Genomic DNA, 12,838 nt, shown 5'->3' on the forward strand with positions numbered 1-12,838 from the left:
ACGATGGAACCGAGGATCCCGGTGTCCCTGGTACGAGTAACCGGGAGTAAGCGCGTCCACAGCCTATGTAGGTATTATCTTCTTTGGAGTTGATCGTGATTGTGGTTAAGGGCTAACAGTGTTTCGCCCAGTAGAAATTAGAGTGGGTTATCCCTGTCTCGATTCTTTGTGGCTGTTTTACTGGTTTTAATTTTAAGGTTAATTTAAAGTGTTTTTGATGTTTTAGGATTAAGGATTTTTGATGGGTTCAGCCAGTTTTTAGTTTCTTTTTCTTAATTGCTATTTTTTTTTATTATTTATTATTTTAATTTTGGCTGTTTGTTTTTATTTAAGGTCGTGGTTCTCTCCCCTTTCCATATTTTTACAGATTTGTTCTTTTGCCTGGATGATGACTTTTAACTATGCTCGGCAGTAAAACCCCTTTTTATTTTGCAGTTTGTGTATAGTCCACAGGCCTTGGCAAAGCGGCCTATGAACTTCGAGGGGGAGGAGTTGTAGTGATGTACTTCGCCCCAGCCATCCCTCCAGGGGAATATACACGAGTGTCCCTTTGTCGCCACGAGGGGGAAGCGGCGCCAAGAGATGGCGTTGTCCTGGAGGGCCTACTACTCACTCCCTCCCTGGAAGGAGGGCCTACCACATGCTCCCTCCCTGGAAAGGGGCCCATATTACCCCTGCGAGGCCGTGTTTCGGCACGGACACTCGTGTATGAGACTCTTTATGCCTCACACCCTGATTTTTGTAAAAACGCAGCAGCAATAAATTATAAATCTTGTGACACAGGAGCTACCCTGGTTTCGGGGCCTCTTGTCTTGCTTGGCATTATTGTTTCTGTGTTTTCGTAGCGTAAATTAGTCGAGTAAACGCTGGTTTCAGACTTTTTTGCACTTCTAGTGCCTTGCCTGCACCTTCAGTGCTTTGTTATTTGAAGGTAGTAGAGTAGTCAGCCCCCACCCCAGACCCGCAGCTCTCTTCTACCTCAGGGTAGCCCTTACGGGCTGTGACCCCTGGGTAGGGAGGCCCAGTAGTCTGGGGCGTCCTTTGGGCGCAACTTTTCTCTCCTCCTAAATTTTTTCCATATTTCTGTGTGACTTTCCTGAGCCTACGGGAGTCTCCTTGTGAGCTCCTGTATTCGCTTGGGGGGTGGGCATTAACTTACCGTCCCTCGCACTAGGCAGGTTCGGCGGTAGGAAGGTGCCTTACATACAACTCCGATCCCTTAGTTGGTACTGGAGAACGCAACCAGGCTTCCACTAAGGGGGGGTGAGGACGATTAACTGTAAGACTTGTTTTATTTTATCCTCTCTTAGCTATTGGGATTAGGTTGATCCAAAAGTTAAGGGAAAAGGTAGTCCCCTCAGGACAACGGGCTTTGGCCCAGGGTTCGGACCTGGTCCGACACCCAGTATGATTGACTCCCCGGCTACCCTTCCTCCTCCCCAAGGAGGAGGGGCGACTCAGACCCTTTCTAAGACCACTTTGACCAGTAATGGAACCCCGACCAATGACCGACCCAGACGACACATTAATATCCCTCCCCAGAACGCAAGGTGCGTGAACATCCGTTGCATGAAAGAAAATCAATCCCTGCAGAATGTCAACCCCTTTATCATTAAGAAGGTCCTTGATGGTCAAGTGGGAGGCAGTTTTGATTTTGTCCGAAAGTTGCGAGATGGTAGCCTCCTTGTGAAAGTGCAATTTAAGTCTCAGGTTAATGATTTACTTAAGCTGACGCAGATTCATGACATTACAGTAAAAGTAACTATTCCTGTTGGCCCAAATACCTGTAAGGGAGTAATCTTTCACAGGGATTTGAGGACAATGGAAGAAAGCGAAATTCTTGATGCCATGAATGACCAAAACGTTGTAGACGTAAATTGCATGACCAAGAAAGATGGGAATGCGCGAACAAAGACCGGATTGTGTTTCTTGACCTTTGCTTCAAATAAAATTCCAAGTACTGTCAAAATCGGATATGAGATTGTTCAAGTACGACCTTACATTCAAAAGCCAATGCGGTGTAATAGATGCCAAAAATTTGGACACACCTCATTAAGATGCAATGATAAGGATACTAACAAATTCACTTGCGGTAAATGTACTGGAGAACACGATACCACTGAATGCACGGAAAAGACACTCAAGTGTGCTAACTGTGGAGGTCCCCATCAGTCAGGCTCTGCTGATTGCAGTAGCCTGAAGAAGGAGACTGAGACATTAGCATACATGAGAGAACACGATGTTAGCTACCGTGAGGCCAAGAAGAAAGTGGAAGGTTTGACAAGCAAACCCAATACTTCTTACGCCTCAGCAGTAACTAACACTGTTTCCAGTGCAAGCAGTGTTAATCAGCAGCTCGCAGTTAAGGATCAGGAAATTGCAGAATTAAAAGAAACGGTAAAGGACTTAATGAATCAGATCAAAGAATTGAATAAGACAATTAAAGAAATTGCTGAATCAACCCAGCAAAAACAGCATCTTAAGGAGGTCGATACCAAATCACAATCCGGATCGCACCTTCTAGTCCAGGCGACCCCCACTAGAACTTCGTCTGGTGGTAGTTCTGCTCGTAAGAGCAGATCATCCTCCGCCGGGCGTCTCTCTGGTGGAGGGGAGCAGGCCATGGAGACTACTGTCTCCAAAAATTCCCGAGAGAGGCCCTCGGGAAGCGAGGGAGAGGAGGAGGCGCCTCCCTCCCAAAAAAAGAAAATAAAAACCACCGGACAAGGCACTTCCAAACCCCATAAAACGTAATCCACGCGTATACCATCATACAATGGAACTGTCGAAGTCTTAGATCAAAAGTAAACTCTCTTAGATTATTAGCCTCGTCCTATGCTCCCGATATTATCGTACTACAAGAAAGCCATTTAAACGACCAAGTCTCTGACGAGGTCGTATCGCTAAGAAACTACCATCTTTGTAGAAAAGACCGAGAGGGAAGGGGTGGAGGCGGAGTCGCCATGTACATCCACCAGAATCTCCCTTTCATTGAAGTGACGATTAATTCTACTTTGGAACACGTCGCATGCAAAGTAAAATTCAATAACACGTATCTGACTATATGCTCAGCTTACTGTCCACCTGATAAAAGGTTAATCTATGATGAGCTTTTTGCTATTCAGGACAGTCTGCCAAACAATAAATTAATTTTAGGAGATTTCAATGCTCGTCATACATCATGGGGTTCCCCACGGGTGAATGGTAGAGGTGAGCAAGTAGTTAAGTTGATCAACGACTCTGATCTGGTTCTTCTAAATGATGGTAGTCCAACGCGAATAGACGATAATACCGGTAATTTGAGCTTTATTGACCTATCACTGGTTTCCTCAACACTAGCAGCCAAGTGCCTGTGGCACACCATTGACGACTCGTTGGGAAGCGATCACCTTCCTATTTGTATTCAATATTCATGAGACACCACGAGGACGCCTTCAGCACCCAAATTTAACGTAAAAAGAGCAGATTGGGTCGCCTTCACAAGGAGCGTCAAGCTCGAAGTTGTTGGAGAAACCATTGATGATAAAGTAGTGTTCAAAATTGTATTATAAATGCAGCAATGGCAACCATACCTAAGACTTCGACAGATAGCGTTAAGCATAGAGTTCCATGGTGGACACCAGATTGCCGCAGGGCGCTATGTGAACGAAATAGGGCCTACAGGCTTTTCCATAATAATATCACAAATGAGAACTTTCGCAAATACAAACAAGCGAGAGCTAGGGCTCGTAGAACAATCAGACAAGCCAAAAGAGACTCCTGGCGAAGCTTTGTCTCTACGATAAACAGCAATACTAAAATTTCAGAGGTTTGGTCCACAGTCAATAGAATCAATAGAAAAAAACAATCAATAAAAATCAGAAACATCTTACATGAGGGAAATAATTATGATGAACCTAGAGACATTGCTAACACAATCGCCAGGCAGTTCTCTTATACAAGCAGCTCGGAAAATTACAACCCTGCATTCCTGACCACCAAGGAAGCAGCCGAGCTGCAACCAATTCACTTTGCCACAGGAGATATTTTTGATTACAATAAAGATCTAACAATGAATGAGCTTGTCCGAGCCCTAGAAGCCTGTAGAGGAACATCCCCAGGCCCCGATGAGATTCGATATGAGATGATAAAGCATCTTAATCATGATGACATGATTAAGTTGCTAGAAGTGTACAATGATATTTGGAAAAGCCAGACTTTTCCAAATTCATGGCACTTCGCCCACATCATTCCCATATTGAAAGGAGGGGGAAATCCCAGATCCGCCATCTCTTACCGCCCAATTGCGTTGACAAGTTGCTTATGCAAGGTCATGGAAAGAATTGTTAATAGTAGGCTATTGCATTTTTTAAATACCAGAAATTTACTAGTTGACGAGCAGTGCGGCTTCCAAAAGGGACGCCAAACTCTCGATCAGCTAGTAAAACTGGAAAGTCATATTCATGAGGCATTTGCCAAAAAGCATTTTTTGATATCAGTATTCTTAGACATAGAAAAAGCCTACGACATGACTTGGCGACATGGCCTACTCAGAAAACTTTATGCTTTCGGATTACGTGGAAACTTGCCTTGTTTTATCCAAAATTTCATTTCTGACAGAACGTTTTCTGTCAAATTATTTTCTGACAACGTCACTTTCTCGGACATTTTTGTCCAGGCAAACGGGGTCCCACAAGGAAGTGTCTTGTCTCCCACATTATTTTTATGTGTAATAAATGACATTTTACCATCTCCTCGGAATCTTAAATACTCACTGTACGCCGATGATTGTGCATTATGGCACTCCAGCAATAATGCAGAGTTCTCGGCAAATCAGATCCAATTGGCACTGGATATGATTCATAACTGGGGCCTCCAGTGGGGTTTTAAGTTTTCCATTAAAAAGAGTATTGGCGTGGTTTTTACACATAGGAGAAAGCCCAACATCAGGCTAACTCTAGACAACCATCCAATACCTATTCAAAATTCAGCTAGATTTCTTGGACTACTCTTTGATAGTAGATTGAATTGGAAAGACCACATTGGTCAATTAAAGAATAAATGTCAAAAAGCACTCAATTTATTAAAGTGCATTTCTGGACACAAATGGGGAGCTGATAGAAAGTCTTTACTGATGTTATATAAATCCCTGATTAGATCTAAAGTAGATTATGGGTCAATCGTGTATGGCTCGGCAACGAGCTCAACTCTGAAAGGTTTAAATGTTGTGCAGAATGCGTGTTTACGCGTCTGTCTTGGAGCCCTTAAGTGCACTCGCACCGAGCGCCTAGAGGTAGAGTCGGGAGTACCTCCCCTCCGTCTTAGACGCGGCCAGCTTGCGCTGACCTATGCCGCAAAGGTAGCCAGGCAGCCCCAACATCCCAACAGGGATGTTTTGCGCCGGCAGGTAGGGCCCCAGTATCGCGGCGGGAAGCCGCTGGGCAATAGACTCCATGACCTCACAGAAAAAGTCGGTATAGATCTCTCTACCATCGATACCCTGGTTCAGTCAAATATAGCACCGTGGGAAACACCCAATTTTTCTACTATCGTAGACTGGCTACCATCAGCCAAAGCCACGGTGTCGGAGGTGGAGGTACGCCAGAGGTTCAGAGAGATCCTAATTAAACATCTTTCCTTTTTTCATTTATATACCGACGGGTCCAAGACAGACGAGTGTGTGGGAGCGGGTGTATGGTCGACTGAATGTCAGTTGAGATTTCGATTGCCGAATCATACATCGATCTTTCTTGCCGAACTTTTTGCAATAGATAAAGCTTTAGATTTTGCCCTATCGACGACCCACGATAGAATAGTCATTTTTTCAGACTCGTTAAGTTCAATTAAAGCCATTAAATCACTAGAAACCACCTATAATGAAATACAGGGTAATATCATTCGTAAAATGCATAGTGCCAATAAATCAATCAAACTGATATGGGTACCTGGACACTCGGGTATCCATGGTAATGAACAGGCTGACAAACTAGCCGGGTCGACTGGCGATCTGGAGCCTGGTAATATCCGCACAGATCTCAGGTGTTTTGTCTCTTTTATAAAAGCAAAAATTCATCTCCTGTGGCAAAGTGAGTGGACCGACCTCCAAATCACTAAAACCAAAGTGATAATCGAACAGTGGGAAACAGCCCACAGAAGAAGCAGAAGGGAGGAGGTGGTGTTAGCCCGGCTCAGGCTAAACGCCACAAGAATAACCCACCTCACTCCGTACATAGAAAAAAGGTTCCCTCCACAGTGCCAACACTGTAATTCCAACCTTTCAATAGCCCATATATTAACAAACTGCAATAGACTAAATCAACAGAGACAACAAATCACAAACTATTTTAGAATTAAAAATATAGAAATAAATTTAAACAACCTATTATCAGACAATCAAATAATTATTAAAAAATTAATCACTTTTTTAAAGGAGACAAAACTTTATGACCTTATATAGATTGATAAAATAAAATGGAATCATTGGCTTAATAACCTTGGCTTGTGCCGCTGGTTGATAGCCAATAAATCCAACAAGCAAGCAAGCAAGCAAGTTTCGGCACTCGTGTATGAGACTCTTTTTGCCTCACACCCTGTTTTTTGCAAACGCAGCAGCAACAAACACAAAGTCTTGTGACACCAGAGCTACCCTGGTTTCGGGGCCTCTGGTCTTGCTCGGCATTGTTGCTTCTGAGTTTTATTAAAGTAAAACAAGTCAAGTAAAACGCTGTTTTTCCAGACCTTTTGCACTTTTAGTGCCTTGCCTGCACCTTCAGTGCTTTGTTTTTGAAGGTAGCACGAGACTACAGTAGGTGTAGTCAGCCCCCACCCCAGACCCGCAGCTCTCTTCTACCACAGGGTAGCCCTTACGGGCTGACCCCTGGGTAGGGAGGCCCAGTAGTCTGGGGCGTCCTTTGGGCGCAACTTTTCTCTCTCACTAAATTTTTTCCATATTTCTGTGTGACTTTCCTGAGCCTACGGGAGTCTCCTTGTGAGCTCCTGTATTCGCTTGGGGGGTGGGCACCAACTTACCGTCCCTCGCACTAGGCAGGTTCGGCGGTTGGAAGGTGTCTTACACACAACTCCGATCCCTTAGTTGGTACTGGAGAACGCAACCAGGCTTCCACTAAGGGGGGGTGAGGACGCTTAACAGAAAGACTTGTTTTATTTTATCCTCTCTTAGCTATTGGGATTAGGTTGATCCAACAGTTAAGGGAAAAGGTAGTCCCCTCAGGACAACGGGCTTTGGCCCAGGGTTCGGACCTGGTCCGACACCCAGTATGATTGATTCCCCGGCTACCCTTCCTCCTCCCCAAGGAGGAGGGGCGACTCAGACCCTCTCTAAGACCACTTTGACCAGTAATGGAACCCCGACCAATGACCGACCCAGACGACACATTGATATCCCTCCAGAGAATGCAAGGTGCTTGAACATACGATGCGTGAAAGAAAATCAATCCCTGCAGAATGTCAACCCCTTTATCATTAAGAAGGTCCTTGATGGTCAAGTGGAAGGCAGTTTTGATTTTGTCCGAAAATTGCGAGATGGCAGCCTCCTTGTTAAAGTACAATTTAAATCTCAGATTAAGGATTTGCTTAAACTGACGCAAATTCATGACCTCAGCGTAAAAGTAACTATTCCTGTTGGCCCAAATACCTGTAAGGGAGTAATCTTTCACAGGGATTTGAGGACAATGGAAGAAAGCGAAATTCTTGATGCCATGAAAGACCAGAGCGTAGTAGACGTAAATTGTATGTCAAAGACAGATGGGAATGTGCGAACAAAGACCGGATTGTGTTTCTTGACTTTTTCTTCACCAAAAATTCCTAGTACAGTTAAAATCGGATATGAGATTGTTCAAGTAAGACCTTATATTCAAAAGCCAATGCGGTGTAATAGATGCCAAAAATTTGGACACACCTCATTAAGATGCATGGATAAGGACAGTAACAAATTCACTTGCGGTAAATGTACTGGAGATCACGATACCACTGAATGCACGGAAAAGACACTCAAGTGTGCTAACTGTGGAGGTCCCCATCAGTCAGGCTCTGCTGATTGCAGTAGCCTGAAGAAGGAGACTGAGACATTAGCATACATGAGAGAGCACGAAGTTAGCTACCGTGAGGCCAAAAAGAAAGTGGAAGGTTTGACAAGCAAACCCAATACTTCTTACGCCTCAGCAGTAACTAACAATGTTTCCAGTGCAATCAGTGTTAGTCAGCAGCTCGCAGTTAAAGACAAGGAAATTTCCGACTTGAAAGAAACAGTAAAGGACTTGATGAATCAGATTAAAGAATTGAACAAGACAATTAAAGAAATTGCTGAATCAACCCAGCAAAAACAGCATCTTAAGGAGGTCGATACCAAATCACAATCCGGATCGCACCTTCTAGTCCAGGCGACCCCCACTAGAACTTCGTCTGGTGGTAGTTCTGCTCGTAAGAGCAGATCATCCTCCGCCGGGCGTCTCTCTGGTGGAGGGGAGCAGGCCATGGAGACTACTGTCTCCAAAAATTCCCGAGAGAGGCCCTCGGGAAGCGAGGGAGAGGAGGAGGCGCCTCCCTCCCAAAAAAAGAAAATAAAAACCACCGGACAAGGCACTTCCAAACCCCATAAAACGTAATCCACGCGTATACCATTATACAATGGAACTGTCGAAGTCTTAGATCAAAATTAAACTCTCTTAGATTATTAGCCTCGTCCTATGCTCCCGATATTATCGTACTACAAGAAAGCCATTTAAACGACCAAGTCTCTGACGAGGTCGTATCGCTAAGAAACTACCATCTTTGTAGAAAAGACCGAGAGGGAGAGGCGGAGGCGGAGTCGCCATGTACATCCACCAGAATCTCCCTTTCATTGAAGTGACGATTAATTCTACTTTGGAACACGTCGCATGCAAAGTAAAATTCAATAACACGTATCTGACTATATGCTCAGCTTACTGTCCACCTGATAAAAGGTTAATATATGATGAGCTTTTTGCTATTCAGGACAGTCTGCCAAACAATAAATTAATTCTAGGTGATTTTAATGCTCGTCATACATCATGGGGTTCCCTGCGGGTGAATGGTAGAGGTGAGCAAGTAGTTAAGTTGATCAACGACTCTGATCTGGTTCTTCTAAATGATGGTAGTCCAACGCGAATAGACGATAATACCGGTAATTTGAGCTTCATTGACCTATCACTGGTCTCTTCAACACTAGCAGCCAAGTGCCTGTGGCACACCATTGACGACTCGTTGGGAAGCGATCACCTTCCTATTTGTATTCAATATTCATGCGACACCACGAGGACGCCTTCAGCACCCAAATTTAACGTAAAAAGAGCAGATTGGGTCGCCTTCACAAGGAGCGTCAAGCTCGAAGTTGTTGGAGAAACCATTGATGATAAAGTAAACAATGTTCAAAATTGTATTATAAATGCAGCAATGGCAACCATACCTAAGACTTCGACAGATAGCGTTAAGCATAGAGTTCCATGGTGGACACCAGATTGCCGCAGGGCGCTATGTGAACGAAATAGGGCCTACAGGCTTTTCCATAATAATATTACCAACGAGAACTTTCGCAAATACAAACAAGCGAGAGCTAGGGCTCGTAGAACAATCAGACAAGCCAAAAGAGACTCCTGGCGAAGCTTTGTCTCTACGATAAACAGTAACACCAAGTTATCAGAGGTTTGGTCCACAGTAAATAGAATCAATAGAAAAAAGTCATCAAATAAGATCAGAAACATTATTCATGAGGGAATTAATTATGATGAACCTAGAGACATTGCTAACACAATCGCCAGGCAGTTCTCTTATACAAGCAGCTCGGAAAACTACAACCCTGCATTCCTGACCACCAAGGAAGCAGCCGAGCTGCAACCAATTCACTTTGCCACAGGAGATAATTTTGATTACAATAAAGATCTAACTATGAATGAGCTTGTCCGAGCCCTAGAAGCCTGTAGAGGAACATCCCCAGGCCCCGATGAGATTCGATATGAGATGATAAAGCATCTTAATCATGATGACATGATTAAGTTGCTAGAAGTGTACAATGATATTTGGAAAAGCCAGACTTTTCCAAATTCATGGCACTTCGCCCACATCATTCCCATATTGAAAGGAGGGGGAAATCCCAGATCCGCCATCTCTTACCGCCCAATTGCGTTGACAAGTTGCTTATGCAAGGTCATGGAAAGAATTGTTAATAGTAGGCTATTGCATTTTTTAAATACCAGAAATTTACTAGTTGACGAGCAGTGCGGCTTCCGAAAGGGACGCCAAACTCTCGATCAGCTAGTAAAACTGGAAAGTCATATTCATGAGGCATTTGCCAAAAAGCATTTTTTGATATCAGTATTTTTAGACATAGAAAAAGCCTACGACATGACTTGGCGACATGGCCTACTCAGAAAACTTTATGCTTTCGGATTACGTGGAAACTTGCCTTGTTTTATCCAAAATTTCATTTCTGACAGAACGTTTTCTGTCAAATTATTTTCTGACAACGTCACTTTCTCGGACATTTTTGTCCAGGCAAACGGGGTCCCACAAGGAAGTGTCTTGTCTCCCACATTATTTTTATGTGTAATAAATGACATTTTACCATCTCCTCCTCGGAATCTTAAATACTCACTGTACGCCGATGATTGTGCATTATGGCACTCCAGCAATAATGCAGAGTTCTCGGCAAATCAGATCCAATTGGCACTGGATATGATTCATAACTGGGGCCTCCAGTGGGGTTTTAAGTTTTCCATTAAAAAGAGTATTGGCGTGGTTTTTACACATAGGAGAAAGCCCAACATCAGGCTAACTCTAGACAACCATCCAATACCTATTCAAAATTCAGCTAGATTTCTTGGACTACTCTTTGATAGTAGATTGAATTGGAAAGACCACATTGGTCAATTAAAGAATAAATGTCAAAAAGCACTCAATTTATTAAAGTGCATTTCTGGACACAAATGGGGAGCTGATAGAAAGTCTTTACTGATGTTATATAAATCCCTGATTAGATCTAAAGTAGATTATGGGTCAATCGTGTATGGCTCGGCAACGAGCTCAACTCTGAAAGGTTTGAATGTTGTGCAGAATGCGTGTTTACGCGTCTGTCTTGGAGCCCTTAAGTGCACTCGCACTGAGCGCCTAGAGGTAGAGTCGGGAGTACCTCCCCTCCGTCTTAGACGCGGCCAGCTTGCGCTGACCTATGCCGCAAAGGTAGCCAGGCAGCCCCAACATCCCAACAGGGATGTTTTGCGCCGGCAGGTAGGGCCCCAGTATCGCGGCGGGAAGCCGCTGGGCAATAGACTCCATGACTTCACAGAAAAAGTCGGTATAGATCTCTCTACCATCGATACCCTGGTTCAGTCAAATATAGCACCGTGGGAAACACCCAATTTTTCTACTGTTGTAGACTGGCTACCATCAGCCAAAGCCACGGTGTCGGAGGTGGAGGTACGCCAGAGGTTCAGAGAGATCCTAATTAAACATCTTTCCTTTTTTCATTTATATACCGACGGGTCCAAGACAGACGAGTGTGTGGGAGCGGGTGTATGGTCGACTGAATGTCAGTTGAGATTTCGATTGCCGAATCATACATCGATCTTTCTTGCCGAACTTTTTGCAATAGATAAAGCTTTAGATTTTGCCCTATCGACGACCCACGATAGAATAGTCATTTTTTCAGACTCGTTAAGTTCAATTAAAGCCATTAAATCACTAGAAACCACCTATAATGAAATACAGGGTAATATCATTCGTAAAATGCATAGTGCCAATAAATCAATCAAACTGATATGGGTACCTGGACACTCGGGTATCCATGGTAATGAACAGGCTGACAAACTAGCCGGGTCGACTGGCGATCTGGAGCCTGGTATTATCCGCACAGATCTCAGGTGTTTTGTCTCTTTTATAAAAGCAAAAATTCATCTCCTGTGGCAGAGTGAGTGGACCGACCTCACAATCAGAAAATTCAAAAATGAAATAGAAATGTGGGACACAGCCCACAGGAAGAACAGAAGGGAGGAGGTGGTATTGGCTCGGCTGCGGGTCAATGCCACAAGATATACCCACCTTACTCCCTATATGAACAAAAATTTCCCTCCACAGTGTGGTCAATGCAACAGACCCTTCTCAATACCACACTATCTAATATCATGCCAAATATATAATAGACAAAGACAAAAAATAAAAAACTATTTACAAATAAAAAATATAGAACTAAATATAAACAATTTACTATCAGATAATGAAAAAATAATTAGTAAAGTAATCACTTTTTTAAAGGAGACAAAACTTTATGACCTTATATAGATTGATAAAATAAAATGGAATCATTGGCTTAATAACCTTGGCCTGTGCCGCTGGTTGATAGCCAATAAATCCAACAAGCAAGCAAGCAAGCAAGCAAGCATGTTTCGGCAGCAGATGCCCTCTTGTACATGAGCCACTAGCTCGGCAACGACACTGCTCACAACTTGTGCCCTTTTGGCACTTGTTTTTTTTTCTGAATTTTATTGCCAATTTTATTGTTTTAAAAGGGTTGCGGCCATAGGCAAACTCATGGCCAGGCCAAAGACAGATTTTGAGTATGGAAGGAGGAGAGACCTTTTGTTCTTTGTGGAAATGAATATAAATGATAATAATAAACTATGATCGGAACTATTTTATATTTTTCAAGTCCTTTTTTTGTAAAACACTGAAATAAGAATGTTTGCCTGACTCTAGCCACGCCTGCTCGGCAATGTCCTGTGTAGGAACTCTTTCTTTCCACATACAAACTGACATACACTCATACACATACATAACATACATTTTACACGTCTTCGACTGTCTCGCACATACACGGGTGCTGATCCCT

This window comes from Penaeus japonicus, unplaced genomic scaffold (genome assembly GCF_977035675.1).
Source record: "Penaeus japonicus unplaced genomic scaffold, GWHDUDI00000001_assembly GWHDUDI00000010, whole genome shotgun sequence".
Taxonomy (NCBI): Eukaryota; Metazoa; Arthropoda; class Malacostraca; order Decapoda; family Penaeidae; genus Penaeus; species Penaeus japonicus.